General features: G+C 38.4%; 1 protein-coding gene across 4 annotated transcripts in view; it reads left to right on the top strand.

The window, feature by feature from the left end:
- The window catches only part of arl15.L (ADP ribosylation factor like GTPase 15 L homeolog), a 179,053-nt gene that overhangs the window by 91,451 nt on the left and 64,317 nt on the right, over positions 1-23,285 (top strand).

Raw genomic sequence — 23,285 nt, forward strand, 5'->3', positions numbered from 1 at the left:
TATTTTTCAGAAAACCAAAAATGTCTCAGTTTCAACATTTGATATGTTGTCTTTGTACTGTTTGCAATAAAATATTGGCTTTAACTGTTTTGCAAATCATCCCATTCTGTTTTTATTTCTATTTTACGCACTGTCTGAACTTTTTTGGAAACAGGCTTGTATGAATATATATATATATATATATATATATATATATATATATATATATATATATATATATATATATATATATATATATATATATATATATATATATATATATACCCCCTCCAACTATAGTCAGGTGATCCCACTGGTGTCTAATAAAAGGGCAGCCAAGTTTGGGAGTTTTACTTTGAAAGCAGCTAGTAAGTTGCAGGTAAAACGTATTCGTCCCTTTTATAAAATGTATAATTAAACCATAGAATTCTTAATGAATCAGATGAAAATTGAGCATAGGACTGGCCAGATATGGGATGACTTTGACGTAGTTGGCCAGCTTAAATATATTGCAATATATGGACAAACAATCCCTGTTTTGTTTAAAGGGTAAGGCATTTTTCAGTAGCCGTATGCACAAAATATCTCTGTCTTAAATATATTGATAATGGGTTGAGTGCAGAGGAATCTTGTATTTGTCTATATATATATATATATATATATATATATATATATATATATATATATATATATATATATATATATATATATATATATATATATATATATATATATATATATATATATACTGCAGCTCAAAAGGAGAAGTGTGCATATCGCATTTGAAATGTGTTCTTTGAGCGCTGCATGAAGCTACATTAATATTCTTTCGTTTCATATTTCTTCCTATCGTGATGGGAGCATTTTAACAAACTTAAGGAAAGCTGTTGTTTCGTGGTTGAAAAATCCATCTTTCAACCAACTCGGTTCTTTTCTCAGCCAATTCATATACAATATAATGAATAAAATTTTATTGTTGAATTTATATTTTCAGATTTTCATTGGGAGTCCAGCTCAGATAATACTTTTTTACTGGCAGCTGGAAATCTCTGCAGTCAAATGAAAACGATGTCTGTATTGAATGCTAAGCTGAGGAGAGTACTGGAAGAAAATTATTAGGCTAGTGAAAAGCCAATGTGAGAATGCGGTTTAGCTGTAATTTTCTGCAGATGGTCTGATTACAAAATTGTGGTGGGGCGAGTGTTTATATTGCGTAATTAATAAAATATGAGAGAGCTGGCATATCACAACAGTATAACAGCTTTATCAGGAATAGTCATCAAACCCTGACAGCATAGGAATGGCTACTGTAAGGTTCTAATGTTACTTTTTCCTTTTTATAAGAAAACAAATACAATTTTTGGTCATAATTTGTTATTGATTTATTTGTATTACTATTCATTGGTCTCTCTTTTTTTGTGTGACTTGAAAAAGGTCTCCTAAAGAAGCCGACAACTTCTTTCTAAAGTCCCAGTGTGCATCTACAATTCAAAACGAATGTTTCGGCGGTCGCAACAGCCTTTCTCAAAGTTTCTCAAAGCCGAAACGTTAGTGTTGAATTCTTAATAAATTATTTATGTCCTTAAGTCCTGTGAGTGTGACTACTTCAAGGTGCAGTGTGGATTTCGGATGGTGGCGTGCACCCAGGCATGGTGTAAATTTAAATTGTGAGTGCTGATATTTTGGAGCGCTTTGTAATCCAGCCCGAGATCTCTGATTTTCTCTAAATATTCATGAAACTGGGGCTTTTTTTTCATATATCTATAATCATATATGAGGGGGACACCTGGCCAAATTTTGGACTTAAATCAAAATAGGTCTGAAAACCTTTAGTTGAGGACCCTTCATACTCTCTAGTCTTGTATCACTTTTGTCATGATCTTTGTTTCTATATGGATTTTTCCAGATAGTCTAGTTTCCTCCTACATATTAATAGCTTCTAGGCCCTAGTGTCTGTATGTGAATGTAACTGGGACCTTAGATTGTAAGCTCCACCAGAGCAGGGATTGGTGTGAATGATGAATCGTCTCTGTAATAGAACTGCGTAAACCTATCAGTGAGAAAAAAAGAAGGGGAATTGATCAATGCACATTCCCTAGTCCCCTGTCTAATGCATTTATTTACAAAAACAGGTGTTTTTAGTTACAAAGTTATGATCATAAAATTGGTAAGCCTATCAGTGCCATATGAGAGAGAGAGAGAGATATGGATGGACAGACAGACAGACAGACGGATAGATATACTAGATGGATGGATGGATAAAAACTTGATTAATCCTGAGGGAAATTATTATGCTAGCATTTACTTGTTTAACATACAATCACACAAAAACACACATTAAACATAATTACATTATAATACATTACCTATCATAAATAACTAAAACAACACAATTCCTTGCTTTAAAGAGAAGAATTAAAAACAGCAATAGCTGCAGGTAAGATAAAGATCTCTTATAACGATCAGTAGTACATCTGGGTAAAATCAATCAATTACTAAAGGAGCTACGATATGACTCCAAACTTTCATGTAAAGGATGAGAATCGTTTCTGAAAATACTCATCAATTTAGACAACATCTACTTCTCTAAAACCATCTCTAAGGTCTCTAATCTAATAATTTAAACAGATGCTGCCCTCCAATCAATTTATTAAATCTATTTACATCAGCTACTTTCAGTCGACTTCTCCAGCTCACCACACCAAAAAACATAACACTAGCTACCACAGAATGATAGAACATTAGCATCATTTCCTTGCAAACATTGAATGAGCTTAATCTTTTTAAGACAAAAAGTCTACTTATGCCCTTCCTATATAGTACCTCTGTGTTTTTGACCTATTATCAATAAAAATACCCAGGTATTTATACAGTGTCGGACTGGCCCACTGGGATACCAGGAAAGCTCCCTGTGGGCCCTCAAGCTGCTAAACATTTGGCCTATTTCGTGGCTATTCCGTATTTATATGAGAACAAAGAGTCCAAACAGATGGAATAATAGATTATAGTATGTAAAGAAAAGAGACTAGGAGAATAGAGATTAAGTGAGGAGAGGAAGAATAATAGTACGGAGAGTGGGCCCCTGGTCTAAGGATTTTGGTGGGCCCTTAATCGAAGGCTTTTGGGTGGGACCCTGGTGTCCCATTCCGACACTGTATTTATATTCCTCTACCACATCTACAACCAGTGACGTAACTAGGGGTGGTGGGCCCTTGCGCGGGACACGCTGCCGGGCCCCCCTCCGTACACCCGGAACTGCCAGGAATCGTGGTGCGTGAGCTGCCGGGGGGGCCATGAGGGGGTGCAGGCCCTGGCCCAATCGCACCCCCTGCTCCCCCTGTAGTTCACGCCACTGTCTACAAAAACCCCATTTATACAGACTGGTTGAAGATCAGTTCTCAACTTTCTAAAATCCACTACTAACTCCTTAGTTTTGGCCACATTTAAATGTAGACAGTTTGCAGCACACCACATTACATTTAATTACACTTCTATATCCAGCATCCTGTCCCCCTGTGATACTGGCCACAATTACAGAGTCGTCTGAAAACTTTTATAGCTGACATTATTGTGAAGAATACCTAAAATCAGAAGTAAAAAGTGTAAACAGAAAATAGGCATTCTAATAATTCCTTTCTACTGTCTGAGTGATGCTTTGCTAAATGGGTATTGCATACTTCTGCATTTTTTGCAGATGTTATTTCAGGCCATACCATTAATGGGACATATCTGGACTAACTTCCTATTTTAGAGGGTGATCTACAAAGGCGCCTTGCCTGGCAAACATTAATTCATTACCTTTTAGCCTTTCACTGTTTCACCAGATGACCCTGCCTCGTCAGTACCCTTTTTATGCCACATAGTCAGTAATGTGAAGTTCTCGCAGTGTCCAGCTTCAGTTATAAATGACCACTCTTTTGTTGGCTACCCATGAGATAAGGCTCATTAGGCAGATTAATTAAAGGAAAGGAAGTTGAGGTTGACCTCAAGTTTTTGTTCTTGGATACTGCAAAATGTTAGCGTTATGAATGGTTTTAGGGGCTACTTTCTGTCTTGTACTGACTTACAGTAGGTGTAATAGCTTTGTATTAGTTTGCTTAATGTTTAATGATATTTTTTTAAGGAATTTTTGGCTATTTTTGCTGTTGGCGTTTCTTCTTATTTTTTTTGTTTTTAGCAAATTCAATTTGAGTGCCTGCAGGCTGGCTCTTTCTAAACCCTTACAAATAAATGTCCTTTATTAAGTGTTACTGACTAAATAAGAAGCACAGGAAAGCACTCAGACTGAACTTCTTTTGCAACTTTGATACTTCTTCATTTAAAAAGCTAAATGGCTTTTCTTTTGTCGGCGCTTGCTAAGGTTAGCTTTGCAGAGTAGTTTAAATGTCAACTCGACCGTAACAGAATTGCAGTATTGAAGGTAATGCTGAGGGCAGACTCTGTCCATTATATTTTCTATACTGGATCTGTGTGGTCTTTTTAGCAACTCTTCTGAGGCATAAATGGTAAGGCATTGTCTCGCCTTGTCCACACACTGAATTGTTGTATCAAGATAGACGAGTACTCTAAATTATTCTGTGAATTTATAGTCTGGCTGGCATGTTGTTGTGTCGCTTTTTAGGTTAAAACCCGCTCCCTGTGTCTCACTGGCAAAATCTACAGTGTTATGGGGGAAAAATAGGTCTCTTCTCATGCACACATGGAAAGCACTTGAGTCTTTAAGTCAGTCACAGATTGCCCAATGACTGGCTTTATTGTGGCATTTAAAATATACAGTCAGGGTGGCTGTAGATCCTAAACAACCGTGTAGTAAATTTGTGTTTAAGGATCTGATTTGTATTCTTTAGATACCTGCTATGGGAGGCAAGTTGATTCATGTAAGGGCAAAAAGTCCTCCTGTCAAGTGGAAAAAATTTCATAGCAACTTTGTCTTCTGCTTTTACAAAAGTCTGTTTTCTTTTCAGCACAAAGATTTGCATTCTGTGCTATTCTCATTTTCTTTTGATCATTGATCTGGTTGACCCCTCTCTCACGGTTTTATTTTTTTTCCTTCATTTGACATGGACAGAGTTTTGAAGTGTAGCCTGCCTCTGAGAACCTTTGGCAGTTCCACTTGACTAACCTGTGATCTAATGAGCGGTAATGCATGGTCACAGTGACCATTTTGATGGGTTTGAGGGAGGTTGGCTAGACAGAGTAAGACAGAGGCTAGGTCATTGGAGAAAAGATGTGCAGGGTGAAAGACTTGTTAGCCCACATTAGTTTGCTTGATTAACCTCACCGCAGGTCACCATGGGCCAAAGGATGGCTTGCTATTAAAATGCAAGGTCTGAAAATCTTAGTGTTTCTTGCATTCATATAGCCCTAGGTTGTAAATTTGGATGTTTTTCTCGTTCTCGTTCAATTTGCACGGAAGGCATGGATTGGTGCTAGAATTACTTTTTTACAAATGTTATTATAAGACCTTTGCAGATCACATTAAAAACAGATTTCAATTAGCGAGTGTTTTAAAATGAACTGGCGTTAAGGGGTGTCCAGCCACAAAAGGGCCAGATTACTTTGTTTGAAATTGTTTAATGGAGTGCATGTTCAGCCCGTTGGACTGTAAGTAATATTTAGATCTGAATTCACTCTAGATTTTTTACAAATCTACAATTTTATCAACATTTCAATGTTTCATTTCATCGTGCGTAAAGCCTGAGGGTAAAACATTTTACATCTTGTAGCCGTTGATGCTTTCTTTTAATTCCATCTTTTATGTCAAGGGTTTGATTACTTGATTGGCAGAGGGGCCAAATGAACACTCCTTTTCAATCTGTTGGTTTGATAATTAACTCTGAAATAATTCTCTAACCTTAACCTTTACAGCTAGTTAATATATAGCTGCGTATTGATAAATCATTTTTGTAGACAGTTTTCATATTAACATATGTAGACTCCGGTGGTTAATTGAGTTGATTTGACGAGTTACTCAAGGTCCAATTTGAGATGATATTGCAGTTTTGTAATCACAAGTATTGATACATTCTGCTATATAGTAGAAGGCAAGAATTGTATTGGGCCTTTGGCCTCCCTCCCATCAAGCATGACAACTGGATGAAACTTGGGGCCTACAGAGACTTGTTGTGCTAGGATGCAGTCCTCTTCTTAATGGATTTTCAAAGCTACCCACTAGATGTATGGCTAATTTCAAGCAAGATATCGTTCAGGCAAGCCTATCCGAAGACCTGGAGTGGAAGAGCCGACTGCTTTTATAGGCCACTTATAGAAACACTACCATAGAAGAAATATATAGAAGAATATATATATTGTACCCCCATGATTATATAAAATTGCATGTAGTCTAGCAGAGGCTTTGAACACTTATATGCGACTCACTAATATATTATATTTAATTTATCTATTAATAAGTGCTTCCCTTTAAGGAACTCCATGCCTCAGTTGACCCTTTAAGTCATGCCATGTAATTTAAATCTGGGGGCACAGAAAAAACTTACTCAAAGCCCTAAAAAGTAGGGCCATAGTTGGTGGACATTGTAATTTTAATGTACTTAAATTAATGTATTCCAAAAGAATTACTATATTAGAGAAACATGTCAGTTTCCTTTGCAGTTTAAATTATCCTTTACTATTACTATAAATATATATAGAAATGCAATCTCTATATTGTAAAATCTGAGCACTATAATGATGCTCTACTGCCTGTTTATTGAAACAATTACTTTCTTTAAGGTTGGAACCAAGTGTTACAATTTCTCAGTTTGATTGTAGGCCAGGCAGTTTGGGTGCCAGATCATTGTGCCACAATTGTAGTGGAATTTTGTTTTGGGCAATAAAAAAAGAATAACTGGAAATGTCAGTGGATTTACTAGTTAATTGTTTTTTCCCCCTGCATTATAAATAATGACCTCCTGCTTTATTTCCTGTTTGCTAATGCAAATTAATTCAAAAAATTAAGCCAAACCACAGTCAATTGTATTTTTGCTTCACATTGTTTTCAGTAGTTGGTTGAATTTTGAAAAAATGTGAAGGGAAAAGGCAGTCCCAGAATACAGTTCAGGGTGCTTTAGTGGCATATTTGTTTTTTTGGCATTTGCATCTGGAGAATAATTTTATTGAGAATGTCATAAAAGGAAATTCTAAAACAATGCTCCCCTGTAGATGTACTCATACATGTATTTTTATATGCATTGTCTCAGTGCTAAAAAAAAAAAAAAAGGCAGTTGACTTTTTTTTATGAATTTTCGCCATTTCATGAACTTTTCTCTGCGCTTAATAAATCTCTAAAATTTGGAGTTTGAGGGTCAAACAGGGCGCTGTGAGCAGAGGTGCCTTGCAGAGCTCTCTCCCACCATCAGCCATCCTGTACACAATTATGGACTTTTTACCACTGACGAATGCTCTTTCAGATGTCTCAGTCTACCAACCTAATAATAATTTGAGACTGAAGTGAAAGACCGTTGGATACAGAACCACATAGGTAATTAAGAGTGTAATTAAGAGAGGTATGAGAGTTTATTGTTTACACCAGTAAATCTCTTTGCCATATTGTCAATATATGCCAAGAATGAACCTGAAATAATTGAATACAATTTTGTACCTATTCAGCCTGATTCTCCTTCTAAATGGCACCATTTTGCCATCTACTGTGTAGCTAAATATGAAGTTAGTTTATCAAGTGGCCTGGAGACCTAACAATGAGACCTTGATTTCAGATCAAAAATATTTTTGAAAACTTTGGAACTCTCTGTCTTTTTTTTGTTCGTACGCTGCCGTAGCTCACATTCATTCAGCCACTTGGAACGTTGAACTTGCTTCAAGCTTCATTAGTAGGTGGAACGCCTGAACTCCATGAATCCAAGGGTGCAGATCAGTTTAGCAGCAGAGATCATGCAGGCAATGGACTGTTCTTTGCAACTACTCATTGAGCCTTTCTGTGATATCCAAGGGGATCCCCTGACTCCCAGTATATTACTTCTGTATTCCATGATCACAGGTGCATGTTGCTCCTGACTAGACAAGGCCACATATGTGACTTCTGACATACAATCACATTAAAAGCTTTCTTTTGTGAGATGCTTCACAATGACTGTACATATTCTTTATTCCCATTTAGTATCCTTACAGTTTGACTTAGCATTCTTATATCTTTAATCATTTTGCTTCAGCTTAATAAACACCAGACTGTTTGAATTGGATGACTATAAAAATGTTCCTTTCTCGGTCTGACCTATCACAGATTATGTTTATCGTTTCAACTTGTTTTAAACTGACTGTTTGAGTCTTGACTACTCTTAAATCTGTCTGATTCCATTTGAAAGAGTGTTGACTTGTAAATGAATAGGGGAAATGTAGAACAATAGCAGCGCAGAGACACCCGTGGCAGTTGATAAGCAATTTCTAAAACAAATGCTGCCCGTGTTGATTTTATTTCCTCATGTCAGTAGCTGCTCTTATGTAATAATAGATCAGACAAAATCCACCCAGATTCTATAGTCATAAATATTGTAAAAGACCCTGAAATAACACATCAAGGACAATATGAGCCGACTGTTTGTATAAGCGAGTTCTTCACCAGATGGAAAGGTATGTGCCTATTCATTTCTGCGGCATGCCCACACATAGAAAACGATACCTCAAACATTTTTATAGCGAAACATGTTTTATATAAGCTGCTGTTTCCTTCTAAAGGGAAATATAACCACTTGAAGAGGGGCTCCATCAGTTATTTTTCCCCTACTTGAGATGTATAACGTTATAACGTATTGATTATAAAGGATCTCCCTTCAATGCATGTTTTAAATGAGAGGTGAACTGAATATTTCATGTATCTCCTAAGAAACTCTGGCACTCATACTCATGGGCCACAGAGCACACCATCTAGTAGTCAAAAATATTTATGGTCGCTAGATAATGCTTGTTCAGATGTTTATTCTAGAGATGTCTAGGAGGTGCAATGCCTTGTTAGGGGTTGTTATGGTGCCTAACTTTCCTGGTGATTACAGCAAATAAGCATGTGTCCAACAGGAAAATTGTCCCACATATTTGCAACCAATATTAGAACTCCTGACGCATTAAAGAAGTGAAGCATTTTATACACATAACGCATTATGCTGCATCATCCATGCTTGTGAAAGGGAAAGCCACTAACTATACTTGAGAGCCCAATGCAGAGCTGTAAAGTGGAGGTGACCGTGAATTTTTGGCTATGTGATCCTCCTCTACGCTTTGTTGACTTCTACTGCATCAAGTTGGTGATAACAGCAGTGGTGGCCCTGATAGGATGTGATGGCCAAACCACCCCACTTCGGAGTTCTGTATGGGGTAACAGGGGTCCCTTTTATTAGGCATGGGTGATGTTGCTTGTGATCTGTGCCTGTGCAAGGGCCAATTGTGCATAAAAGACTTTACATCGCCTTTAATTATTGCACCTTGCAAAAGTGTTCAGACTCTTGACCAATTACCTCTTTTTACCGAATAGCAATTTTCAGTTCTTATTTTCCTTAAGATTTTTTTCTTATCATCAAACAGTATTACCTTTGAAAGCTCATTTTGGGGTTCGGTGAATTGCAATAAAAAATATCACAACAGATCAAAACAAAAATGATGAAGGCTTGGTTGGTCTTGTCTAGGGTTTAAAGCAATATTGAAACGTTCCTATAAAAATCATAGGAACGTGTCCATATCAAGGAGGTGCACGCCAAATATTTTCCTCTAAAAGCCCCCTCAAAGCCTCCCCCCGTTTGCAGGGCTGGGGGCGGCTTTGAGGGGGTCTTTTAGAGGAAAATATTCGGTGTGCACCTCCTTGATATGGACACGTTCATATGATTTTTAAAGGAACGTAACGGTATCACTTTAAAGGAATTGTTCAGTATAAATATAAAAACTGGTTAAATAAACAGACTGTGCAAAATAAAACGTTTTTAGTATTGTTAGTTAGCCAAAAGAAGTGCCGGTAGTCATGGGCACGAAACGCGTAGGCTGATTTGCACGGTCATTGCCACTTTTTCACATTTTTTGCCATAATAAAGCCACTATTTGATGAAGATTATACTGTATGTCTCTGATTTCAATCCGGCTGAGCGCCCAAGCACTGAAACAATCCTTTGCTGGACACATGGGTCATATCTGTTGCTTTTGAATCTGAGCTGCATGCTGATGATCAATTACAAATTCACTGAATAGTTATGTCCCATGTGAGTTAGAGAGCTGAAAAGCAGGAAGTAGTGTTCTGTTCTGTTATGTTAGACATCCTGTCACTCCAGCCTTTATACATTACATTTTTGGCTAACTATATGAGAAACATTTTTTATTTTTACCCAGTTTTTATTTTTACACTGCATTGTTCCTTTAAGGAATTATAATTATATCCACTATAAAGGCATCCAATACCTTCCTGCCTTTTTTTTCATTATGCTGTTGTAAAACTCAAGGCAGCCATGGAGATGTGTCATGAGCTCTTTATTTCTTTGTTGGTCGACTGTAAAGTCCTCATTACCAGATGCATTACAGCTGTAGATGTGCTTTGAGCCATGGTTGGTACTGTAGCCTGCAGTAGTACCATTTTGTGGGAGCATAAACACCATGTTCCGGTAAAGAGCAATCTTTATTTCTTTGCTCACTGTCTACCTCATAAGATGTACTTGTTCACAAAAAAATGTGCCATTAACTTGAAAGCAATCATATTTTTCTAAATGTGTACGTTATTAACGACAGATTGCTAAACTGGCTTTAACACTTGGCTGTATCCCTGCCAAAAGTAATCCAGATGTGCATAATTTATCTGTCTGCCATATGTGCACTGACATGTTCTTCTAAAATCAACTGTCTGATCTGTATTGTTAAATGGTTTTTCTCATCAAACAGCTTTTATATCATTTTAATTCACGGTATAAAGCTGGATACACCTTGTTTACCCTTATGAATGAACATATTACACATCTTGTAGCATAAAGATCCCTCCATTCGTTGTGTTGAATTGGACCCCATACGTTAAAAGCTTTGCTCGGAGCTCAACATTTGAGTTTCTCCATAAAAACACAGTAGCCTCTTTGTTCATCTGCTTTTATATAATTATTTCATTATTAGGCTCTATTAAGACCACAAATAAGTCCAAACTTGGCAGGACAATACACTGGTTCCTGAGTTACAGTTTTTGCACCGAATATTAGTTAGATTAAACTTATAACTTAATAGAGTGAGTATTTAGGCCAGTAGAATCTGTAAAAAAAAAATGGTGTTGGGTCCATCTAGGGAGGATCTGCAATAATTTCAAATTCACCAAAAACAAAGTGAATGTTTAATAAATAGCTTTCAAAAACACTCATTATTTTATCTTGAGATCTTCAATGCTCATGCTGCCAGCCTCACTAATGATAGGAGTAACATTTTAAGTAGACATATAGGATATGTAAAAAAAACAACTAATTTTCTAGGCAACAATGAAAAATACATACTGCTGGTTTTACTTAGGGCTAAAAATGTATATTATTTTCAAAAATGCTTTCTTTATTGGGTATCCCTATAGAGCTGCTACAGTCAGTGTTTCAAATGAGGGGTGGCCGTGTCCTAACTGTCTCTGCCAGTAGCACAGTAGGAGGGGAACAGCCAATCACAGCCCTGCAGTCTCACAAGCAAAAACAAGCTTCAGTTCCCTATCAGGTCAGCCTTGCTGATGATTGGTTCCTGTCCTACAGTGCAATGTGCGGAGTGCCACCTGCTCCCCTGCACAGCCATAGAATTCAGGGGACAGAAAGTGGAACAGTTGGGCAAGGCTAGTTGGATTTTTTTCAATAAATCAGCCCCTAACACATTTTTTTAAGCACGTTCCTTCTACATTTAGAGGAGTATAATGCACTGGCAGATTTTTGTTTTTACACAATACGTCTCCTTTAAATACCTTCTCCCAGCTCCTGCACTGTCACCAATTTCTTTTTCCCAGATTCTGAACCAGAACTAGTGGTACAGTGAATTTTTTGAAGAGCTAAAATACTTTTAATCTGAGATGTAGCATTGAAGATGAGAGAGATTATTATGTGGCAAGACACAGCTTCTTCTTGAGCCAGATTCTCGTACCTTGCAATTTTGTGATTAGCCACTCATTGCATTGCCGTGGGCAGCAGTTATGATGTATTAATATTATTATTATTAGCAAGCACACTAACCCCATTGTGCCCATGATTATCTCCAGGTTTTGTTATATGCTCTGGATTTGCTGTATTTAGGTTCATCACTGAAATGTTGAATATACTTTCCTAAATGTAGATATGTTTTAGTATTTTTATCCCCATCAGGCATGTGAAACATGGTAGAAAGCCAAGCTATTGTGAATACCAGATGTTTGTTTCAATCACTTGTGTGTGGTCATGGTGTCATGACATAAGTTTCATGCACATGCTTAGACCTACATCCTTTACCATCAGCATGTGTTGTTCTCTTGCATATTTGATTTTTCTGCCTTATATAATGCGGATATAGAAGCCACTCCAGTCATTATATCTGCATTCATTTTGATTTTTCTTTGATTATTATTTATCCTGATTTAAAGGGCTCAGGGCACATGTAGTGGCAGGTTTGGACCACTGATATCCCAGAAGCAATCAAATCCAGTGTTCCCAATACTGCACAGAAAATAATAATTTCCCCAACCCAAAGCTTTCAGGGGTCAATTGTAGGGATGGGTGAATTTTTTTGCATTGTTTCGCCGGCAGAAATGACACCTTTAGACTTGTATGGCATCGCACATGCTGATCTTGTTCCGGCAGTATTAGTAACACACTAAAGTACATGCTGGTGTGCACACCTTAAAGGCAATATGAATTAGATTGCAAGCTCTAATGAGCATAGCCCTCTTTACCACTTGTATCAGTCCACTTCTTTTGTGAAGTCTGCGTATTTGCTATATACACCATTTTATTGTTCGGTACTGGGATTTGTGTTGCTATTTTATAAATACATGTTATTAATCATAATATAGTGAATTATGTACCCCTATTGTAAAATATAAGGATATTATAAGTTACCGAGGAGTTCTGTGACCATATAAAAGCACAAGGCCGAAGGTCATGGAACTCCGAGGTTACTTCTAAAACCCACATATTTTGCAACAAGGTTTACTTTATTTATTATAATACGCAAGTTTTAGTGAGTCATGTGACAGAAATTACATCACCAAGCTCCGATTATAACCGATGAGATCAATAGGCACCGTTTATAAGGATATAATTTACAGGATATACATGGCTCTTGTGTATTATAGTTATATTCTAAACATCTTCAATAATTAAATTTGCAAACTACTAAACCAAAGGACTATATACAAGATCAAATTAAATGTTGTATCTATATAGCAGCACAAATGTACTGGCATTGCTTTATAATATATAAATAGAAACAGGGATATAGTAATAATTTGTACAGTGAGAATAAATGCTAAAATACACATCTGCCCAGAAGAGCTTACAATCTATTAGATACTAAATTGCACTGATAGGGTTCTGCAAATTACCCTACAACGGTACCTTTTATAAACCCCATGATGAGGATTTGGTCTTGAAACTTTTATATTTACAGATTTGCAGATATTTAAACTTGATTGAGATTAGGGTTAAACAAACCAAGGTGACTTTCCAAATTGCAGTGGGAGCCCCAAAATCATTTGGCTGATCTCCTTATCCGACAGCATCCCATTGCCACAAGTTATCATGCAGCCCTTCCTTGTGCTAAGGCACAGCTACAGTTGTTAGCCAATAAACATGCATAAAGACTGTGTTGTAGTACATGCTTTCTCTGTTTCTGGATTAAATAAAATATTCTGTAATGTTGCATTATATGTGATGTCTTATGCTAATGAGATAATGTGTTCCATATGACCATTTGTGTGTTCTCTGTAACGGGGTCCAACCGCTCAAATGACATAGATAATTTCTGTAGGGACAAAGGAATTGCCCTTCAATCTGTAGAATTCTTAAAGGGGATATCCATAAATCCTGCTCTTTGAAGCGGCGCTTAAAATGTTTCCACTACTCTGCTAAAAAGCGGCCCATAGACTATTCTACATCTTAGTTATGCTAAGTATTCGCTTGCAAACATTTACCTTCATAAATTCAGGGATCTTAACTTGCCCTTTAATATAATACCGCTTGCACCAAAGAATTATTGTCTTTCTTCAGAGAAGCTAAACCGTATTCATTCCTGGAGAGAGCTGGCCAGATTACAAATATCTATATTTTCTGTTCTGTGCTCCAAAACGTACAACTTTCTGCTTCTCTGATGTAATTTAATGTGTCCTCACTCTTTCTTCAGCTCTAGTTTTAGGTACCTTTGAGTCGGCAGGTGTTGGCTACATTACGTCAGTAATATTACTTCCGTTGACGGATGAATGAAAGATCTAAAGACATGTCTCCTGTTTCAGACCTGCCTGCAAATATTCTTTCTCTCTCTGATTCCCCATTGACAATGAAAGAAGACATAATCATATTTCTTAACAGAGTAATGTATCCCCTGGGGTTGGGTGCAAATCTAGTACTTACTCTGCTTGGGAATGCTTCAAGGAGCATTCTTACTTAAGAAAAGTTGTTCTACTCTTTATTTTTGTACTGTGCCTTGATTTTGAAATTCCTATTTTTATGAAGGCATTGGAGTATTAACTGGGAAATGATTGCATCACCCATTACAGGGTGCGGCTGCGGATAATAATAAATTACCTATAAGGCAGGGTCACAATCTCTGTATCATTTCCTGGGATGCAATTATCATGTTGAAGCTGCCCTGGTTTTGGATGAAAACAAGAGTGCATGTAGAGTCCTGCACTGAACCAATTTTGGAAACTTGGACCCAGAACCTGCATTTTTACCTTCTTGCACCCTCGATCCGCAACTGCCTTATCCACAAACCGATCCGTGACCTGCTGACCACCATTATACAGAAGGTGCTTTCGCTGCAAACGAGAAGTGACATCATCAGAAGTGGATGAGGCAGAAAAACTGTTTTAATGTAAAGGTGCTATAGATAAGACCGCAACACTACCCACAGACCCAGCAACCTGCATCTTTACCCACAACTAGGGTTTCCACCTTTTCTGAAAAAAAATAACGGCCTTCCTATATATTTATCTTTTTTCCCTATTAATAACATTGGGATCAAACATAATTTGTACTGGCCAGGCCGCTAAAATACCAGCCAGGTGGCAACCCTACCCGCAACCTGCAGGTTACTCTAATTTTTGTGGATACCCGATTCGATGCAGGACTTTAGGTCCTTGTGCCAACTCTTGTTGACCTTGGGCAGGCCTTCTGGTAGCCATATACCTCATGTCTAACCCTTGAATTTAACATTTTGTGGATTACAGCTGATGTTGTTTCTGGCATGATGCTCATTTACAACCCTGATTTGAATTGACTTGACGGGCCAAGACTGGGACTAATTTGTGTCTGAATAACATGCTTTTGACATGTGAGGCCCTCTTTGCTTTTAGACGGCCAAACTGAATAGCTAACTTGCAAACTCATTGACCTTGACATCGTCAGCTCTCTCTTGTAAGACTGATGATTTTGCTTGGGTACATCTAGACACCCATTACCTTTTAAGCAGTAACCTTGTGACCATCAGTTAGACACAGACAACACAATATCTTTTTCAGAGCACAAGTTTAACCACAATAACAGACCACTTGCTTACTAAGTTTCTCATTTCAATTACTAGTTTCATATTGTGATAAGGAGCTAAAAATTCTTGACTAGAATTTGTAGGCGATTTTGCCCCTAAAAGTGACGCATAATCTGTGATTCTTTGGGACATCTTTGTTGTAGTAGTTGCAACTGAGCCCTGAAGGTTTCCTATACACTAGTGCACTAGTCTTTTCAAACTTTAAAAAGTTTACACCATTTTGTACCAGTATCTTAGATAGAAAGGTAGGGTCATCTGCCAGAGGGCGTCAACATAAAGTAGGTGCCATGTGACATTATTGGCATGACACGCAATGTTAATTGACTCTGATCTTTGTTAATTAGTTCAAAGTAAATCTTCTAATGATGCTTTGAAGAGATCATCGGAAATAGATGAAAGCTGAAGCTGTACTCTGTGTCAGGGCCTTGATGTTAATTGGGTCCTGTGACCTAACAGCCGGAATGCTTACCAAAGACATGATCAGCATTAAGCATTTTTTTTTTACCGAAATTGCTTTCAAAAACATCTTGCCTAAGAATCATATTTACTTATTTCCATTTACCTCTCTAAATTCTCCACACATAGTCACATTATTATCTTCACCCTTGTCTACACCACAATAATGGTGGAATTTTGTTTATTCAAAGAATTCAAAACACATTTGACAAAATAATAAAAATTGTCCTACTAAGAAAAAAAAATGGACGTAGAGAAAGTACAATATAACAAGAATACAATTAGTTTAAGGTAGAACTCCACGGGCGACTTTCAATGCGATACCATCTGTTCCCATGCGCTGAGACTAATCGCAGGCGTCATGTCGGATGCACGGTATCTTAGGTAAGTAATAGGAATGTCCGATGTTGTTGATGCGTGGATCCGACACGACTGTTGGACGAAGTAGCAACATGCAGCGTTCACATCCGACAGTCGTTGTGTGTCGGATGCACTCAGACAGCTACGATTAGTCTCAACGCGTTGGAACGGTCTGTATCACATGATGGAGTTCTACCCTAATTCTTATGCGAACAATGTATGGGGGGGGGGGAGTTGAGTTAAAGGAAAACTATACCCCCCAAACAATGTAGGTCTCTATTAAAAGATACTGAGTAAAACAGCTCATAAGTAAAACCTTGCTTCATGTAAATGAACCATTATCATAATAATATACTTTTTTAGTAGTATGTGCCATTGGGTAATCATAAATAGAAAATTGCCATTTTAAAAAATAAGGGCCGCCCCCTGAGATCGTAAGATTCACTGTGCACACATACAAACCACATGTAAGGTCACATGAGCCAATTAACAGACAGAGTTCTGCCTTTTGCTTCAACACTTCTTCCTGTTACAGTTAGTGTTGTAGTATTTCTGGTCAGGTGATCTCTGAGGCAGCACAGATAGAGTCACGAAATGGTGGTTCAAGGCAAGAGATGTAAAAGGGCAATATTTATGTAAATATATATTCCAGTTTGGTAAGGTTCTTTAATATGTCATTCAATTTGATATAAACTATCTGTTGCTTAAGTATTAATTTTGGGGGTATAGTTTTCCTTTAATGATGAACCTTTTATCGTAATAATGAAACAGTTATGTGTGTTTTGTGAAAAAGGAAAGGGCCAAATTAAAATATAGACCTGGATGGTCAATATATTTTCTTCAGGTTTAGTATTATAAATAGTTTTTTTTACATTATTTCAGGATTATACTGTAAGTAGTTTTTTACATCAGAGTCATAAGTCAACACAAACCCTGCGTATGAATGGGTTATGGTTTGTAGTCAGTTTATACAATATATGTTTGGAGCAGTCCTAGCCGCAGATTATCTGGCCCAGGTCATGGCAGTCTATTCCGCAAGGCTTCCAAAGGAACGGATATAGTTCTAGTGCATTTCCGAACTCTAACCTCTCGGCATGGGCTGCACATCCATAGACCTTAATGTGATTTGCGTGCATTTGGCTTAGGTGGGGAATGTCCCATTCCTTCCTTATGTTATATGGATAATCTTGGATAACAGGTCCCATACCTGTACCAGGATCATAGCTGGGAAAATAAGTCTGTATGGAGCAGCAGCAGGAATTCTTCCAGTATGGATAAAAAAGATTGCAAATGTCATGTCATTATGATCTCTTTGAAAAAGGCAGGATTTGGATCAGGAAAAGGGAATTGATTAAATATTCCTTCATATGTTTTAGTAGTCTCTGTATAGGCATTACAGCCCTGATGTGTGGGGCTAATTTAAAAGTGGGTAGGGTTGTTTTGTCAGAGCAGATAGGGGTCAGTGACCCCAAACAGAATGAGAAATTATTTTCTCATTTAATGTTTGTGTATGTGCTAGGGATTTTAGATTGTAGGCTCCATTGGGGAAGGGGCTGATGTGAATATTGTGTTATCTCTGTAATGTGCTGCACAATTGTCTCACCCTGGGGTGTAACTACAGGGGAAGCAGACCCTGCGGCTGCAGGGAGGCCAGGAGGTATTGGGGCCCCATGAGGCCTTAATTTATATACAGTTTCAATTAATATTGGTAAAACAGACATTTTGGGGTCCTGAAAAATTATTTGCTGTGGGGCCCCATAATATCTAGTTAAGCCACTGGTCTCACCACTATATTAATAATAAAAATATCTGTTATGGGATACTTAATAATTAGAAGGCAACGTCTTATTGCAGAGCCATGAGTAGATTGGACGTTGACTCTCAACGCTTTGCTGAAGTCTGCTGGGAGTTGTAGTGCAACAATGGCTGGAGCAGCATTAGGGCAGCCCCCAGATGATGCCAGATAACCGTAGCCAGGACTTGTAGTAATAACATCAGGGGCAGCAGTTGACCCAACCCTAAGTTAAGGAGGCCTTAGATCCCATAGTCAATGTGATTTGCATGCATTTGGCTTAGGTGGGGAATGTCCCGTTCCTTCCTTATCTTCTACTAAGATACCCTTCTGACACGCTTTTTTGTCATTAAAATAAGATTGACCCTAAAAGCCAAATGTCTGTGGAAAAAAAAAATATTTTTGTTGTGCAGATTTGTTAATGCAGCGAAAGGACAAACGCGTTCCCTGACCGGCTCCTTTCCCTGTCACTGTGAAATGTGGGTTGACTGTTATAAAAAGTGAAGGATGAGGCCCTGGTTAATCCTGCTGCGTTACAAAGAACAGAAGGAAAATAAAAGCCCCTGCCTTTGCTAGCAAGTTGAAATGGAAGTGGGTGTGAATAGATTCGTCTTTTTTACAGACATTCTATCCGTGGCAAGGCGCTCCGGCTGATGTAGACACAGGTATAAGCAAACAGCCTGTGATCTCAGCGCTAGACATTGCTCCGGGCCATAAGAAATTACACTGTCATGCACGGGATATGTTTTTGCTGCTATTTTAGAGTTTGATTTCTTGGCTGTCACATAGTTGAAGTCAGTCCAGGAGGAGAATGTTTGTTCACATTTAGAAAAAAACGTATTGATCTGTCTGTGTGTCTGTCAATTCTGCTTTTGTGCTCCTAGGTGCTCTTACTTAATGTGTTTATTATGAAATGATATATATGTTCAGTAGTGCTGAAATGTTCTGCAACGCTTTACTGTTCTTATTCAGTATTTACATTAATCTCTGCCCCAGTGGGCATCTTAAGGTTTATAAGCTCATTAACAAGTGCAGGTGGTCATTTACTACCTGTGGTGCAAGTGCAAGGGGGCACCCATAGTGTTCACTTAAAGAACATTTGCGACCCTGGCATTGCTTCTGTCTGTGTTAAGCACCAGTTTAAAAAACCTGCAGCTCTTCTCACGCTGTACCTTGCACCTCTGAATGACGTATAAGGTCTGGGGTGGGCACCCCAATGCACTTTGCACTCTGTGTGATGCATTGGAAATGAGCCCGGCTATATTCAGGAGCCAATTAATTTGCATTTCTTTTTGGGGATTGTGGATGTAAGCTCGTGGACCCATAGCAGATCCCATAGAAACATGGAGATGTCATACAAACTAGGGATGCACCAATCCTGGTTTTGCAGGGTTCACCAAATCCTCATCTTCAGATTTGGCCGAATACCAAACCGAATCCAAATCCTCTATAGACCCAGAAATTGACAGGCATATTTTTCACATTTTTTTTAGGTTTTGGATTCTGTTTGGCCAGGCTCTTGAATTCAACCAAATATGAATCCTGCTGAAAAAGGCTGGAATTTGGCCGATTCAAATCCTAGATTTTGTGCATCCCTAATACAAACACTTTGCCCTGGCAGGAATTAAAGCTTCCCAACTCTACAAGGAAGAATGCTAACCGCTGCACCACAATACTTTTAGACCTACAGTGATTTAATTTAGTGATCCAAGCAATGAACCTCACTGCCCATCAAAGCGAGGCCAAATGATCCCAATACCAGTTGGTTGGGTATCAATAAAAAACAACCCATGGCTGGTTAGCAGATCTCTGCTGTAGACTTTTATTTTCTGTGCTGTCCAGAGGGTTTCCCCCCCCACCATCATTTCTTTTTTTTGCTTAAAATTGGTTTGTTTTCCGATTCTTGGGAAATGTTTTTCTTAGACTGTTTCTTTACGAACGTGTTTAATTTCCCATTTCTTGCGATGATTGTTATTATTACCTGTTGTCGCATGCTTTGCATTTGGAATAGACCGGGCTGTGCTGCCTTCTCACCAGCTGGGGGAGCTGAATCATTGCTGACCTTGTAAACCTATTTATACCTATTTATACTCATTTGGCTTCCAAGTACTTGCACTTTACATACGTGACACTATTTTACCTTTCTTGTATATAATTGTATGGTTAATTTTTGCGTATATTTCAGTCCTTACAGATCAATATGTAATCTGTATTTCAGCAGTTTAGAGGGGCTAATGTCAGATTTTGTTTTTTGGCATTTGGCCTCCATGTTATAGGAAACGTATGTAATTATCATTGTTCTTATACTATGCTGTATAATGTGCAGGCCGGACGAATTTCAAGATTTGCTATGTATTGCCTGTAAAACTTTAGGAACTTTGTTTCTATTTAAACATGTTGTTTGGGTAGTTTCATACACATCAATGCTCTTCATTTATTTATTTGTATGTGTGTTCCAGTGGTGTGAGGCTTCCTTGCAACATGCTGCTTTGTTGAGAAGCATAGAAATTACAGCATCAGTGCGGTGCTACATTGGTTGGCATGTATAGGGTTAAATATCCACTCAGTGGCTTGAATGACCAACTGGAAAGGATAGAAACTTTTTAGACAAAATGAAAACAAAGGGACACTTACACCATTATTAACCATTTTGGTATTCTCAACTGTGGTATTAAGCAGTGGCAGCAGCACTGCAGGTATGGAATCCTTTATCTGGAAACCTGTGATACAGAATGCTTCGGACTACGGGATGGCTGTGTTCCTTAAGGTGGCCATACACAGGCCGATAAAAACTGCTGACAGACCGTGCTGGCAGCTTATTGGCCCGTGTATGGGGCCCCCCGACGGGCTTCACCGATCGAGAGCTGGACGAAAGTCGGCCAGATCTCGATCGGATGGGACGAAAAATCCCGTCGGATAGCGGCATCATCTATTCATTGATCCGACCGCCCATTACTATTTGTTAGGATCCGATCGTTGGGCCCTAGCGCGATATTGCCCACCTCAAGGTGGGCATATCGGGGAGAGATCCGCTCGTTTGGCGACATCGCCAAACGAGCGGATCTCTCCATGTATGGCCACTTTAAGACTTCATTTTATTGAAATAATCCAAATGATAAATATAAAAAGTATTTCCTTTTTCTACGCAATAATAAAACAGTATTATTAATGTTTACATGATTGTCTAGTAGATTAAAGGTATGGAGATCCAAAGTACAGAAAGAGCCCTTATCCGCAGAAGCCCAGGACCCGTGCATTTTGGATAACAGGTCCGATACCTGTACCAAGATCATAGCTGAGAATCTATAGGACCGTAAGTCTGTATGGAGCAGTAGCAGGAATTCTTCCAGTATGGATAAAAAAAATGATCACTTTGGAAAAGGCAGGATTTGGACCGGGAAATAGGAATTGATTAAAGGGGAGGTTCACCTTTAAGGTAACTTTTATTAGGTTATAGAACGGCCAATTCTAAGCAACTTTTCAATTTTTTTTCATTATTTTTTTTATAGTTATTTGCCTTTTTCTTCTGACTCTTTGCAGCTTTCAAATGACTCCCTTCTAAAAAACAAATGCTCTGCAAGGCTACAAATGTATTGTTATTGTTACTTTTTATTACTCATCTTTCTATTCAGGCCTCTCCTATTCATATACCAGTCTCTTAGTCAAATCAGTGCATGGTTGCTAGGGTAATTTGGACCCTAGTTACCAGATTGCTTAAGATGCAAACTGAACAGCTGCTGCATAAAAAGCTAAAGAGCTCAAAAACCTGGAAAAAAAAAAGAATTGCAAATTGTCTCAGAATATCACTCTCTACATCATACTTAAAGTTATCTCAAAGGTGAACAACCCCTTTAAATATTCCTTCATATGGCCCAGTAGTCTCTGTATAGGCATTACAGCCCTGATGTGTCGGGGTAATTTAAAAGTGGGTAGGGTTGTCTTATCAGAGCAGATAGGGTCAGTGACCCCAAACAGAATGAGACATTATTATTTCTCGTTTACTGTGTGTGTATGTGCTAAGGATTTTAGATTGTAAGCTCCATTGGGGAAGGGGCTGATGTGAATATTGTGTTATGTCTGTAATGTGCTGCACAATTGTCTCACCCTGGGGTGTAACTACAGAGGAAGCAGACCCTGCATTTGCATGGGGGGGGGCAGGAGGTAAAACAGGTCTGTAGACATTTTGGGGTTTTGAAAAATGATTTGCTGTGGGGCCCCATAATATCTAGTTAAGCCACTGGTCTCACCACTATATTAATGATAAAAATAACTGTTATGGGATACTTAATAATTAGAAGGCAGCATCTTATTGCAGAGCCATGAGTAGATTGGACGTTGACTCTCAACGCTTTGCTGAAGTCTGCTGGGAGTTGTAGTGCAACAATGGCTGGAGCAGCATTAGGGCAGCCCCCAGATGATGCCAGACAACCGCAGCCAGTGTTATTCCAGGACTTGTAGTAATAACATCAGGGGCAGCAGTTGACCCAACCCTAAGTTAAGGAGGCCCTAGATCCCATAGTAGTGTTTTGTTTAAGACTTCATCTTCTCTGTTTTGGAAAAGAACCCCAGTGAAACAGTGAGGCTTATACTTGTCAGGAGCCTGTTGGCCGACATCAAAGTGCAACCTTGCTACCTAATATTCTTGAGGGGAACATCTACGTTAGAAGACGGATAGTATTGCAGGTCTCCTTTACAGAGAACGTCTTTAAATAGCATATTTATTGTCTGTGATCGGCTTTTCTGGGAATACCCTCCTAAGCATGTTCTCCATACGGATGCTTGCACACGCAGTCATTTCTAAGAACGTGCAGCCGCCTTGTAATTGAAATGTTAGAGGTCATTATGCTGCAGTCTTGATCTGGTTGCTTCCCAAGTATGTCATACACATGTTCCCTCGCTGCCTTTCAATTCCACCGTTATGCTTTTCCCCTTAATAAAAAAATCATTAATAATGTAGGCCGCTCAGGCTTTGTTTGTGCATCGTGTTTTCTTCATGCCAGGAACAGCGCTGTTTATTAATGAGCTTGTTTAG

This window comes from Xenopus laevis, chromosome 1L, assembly GCF_017654675.1.
Source record: "Xenopus laevis strain J_2021 chromosome 1L, Xenopus_laevis_v10.1, whole genome shotgun sequence".
NCBI classification, from domain to species: domain Eukaryota; kingdom Metazoa; phylum Chordata; class Amphibia; order Anura; family Pipidae; genus Xenopus; species Xenopus laevis.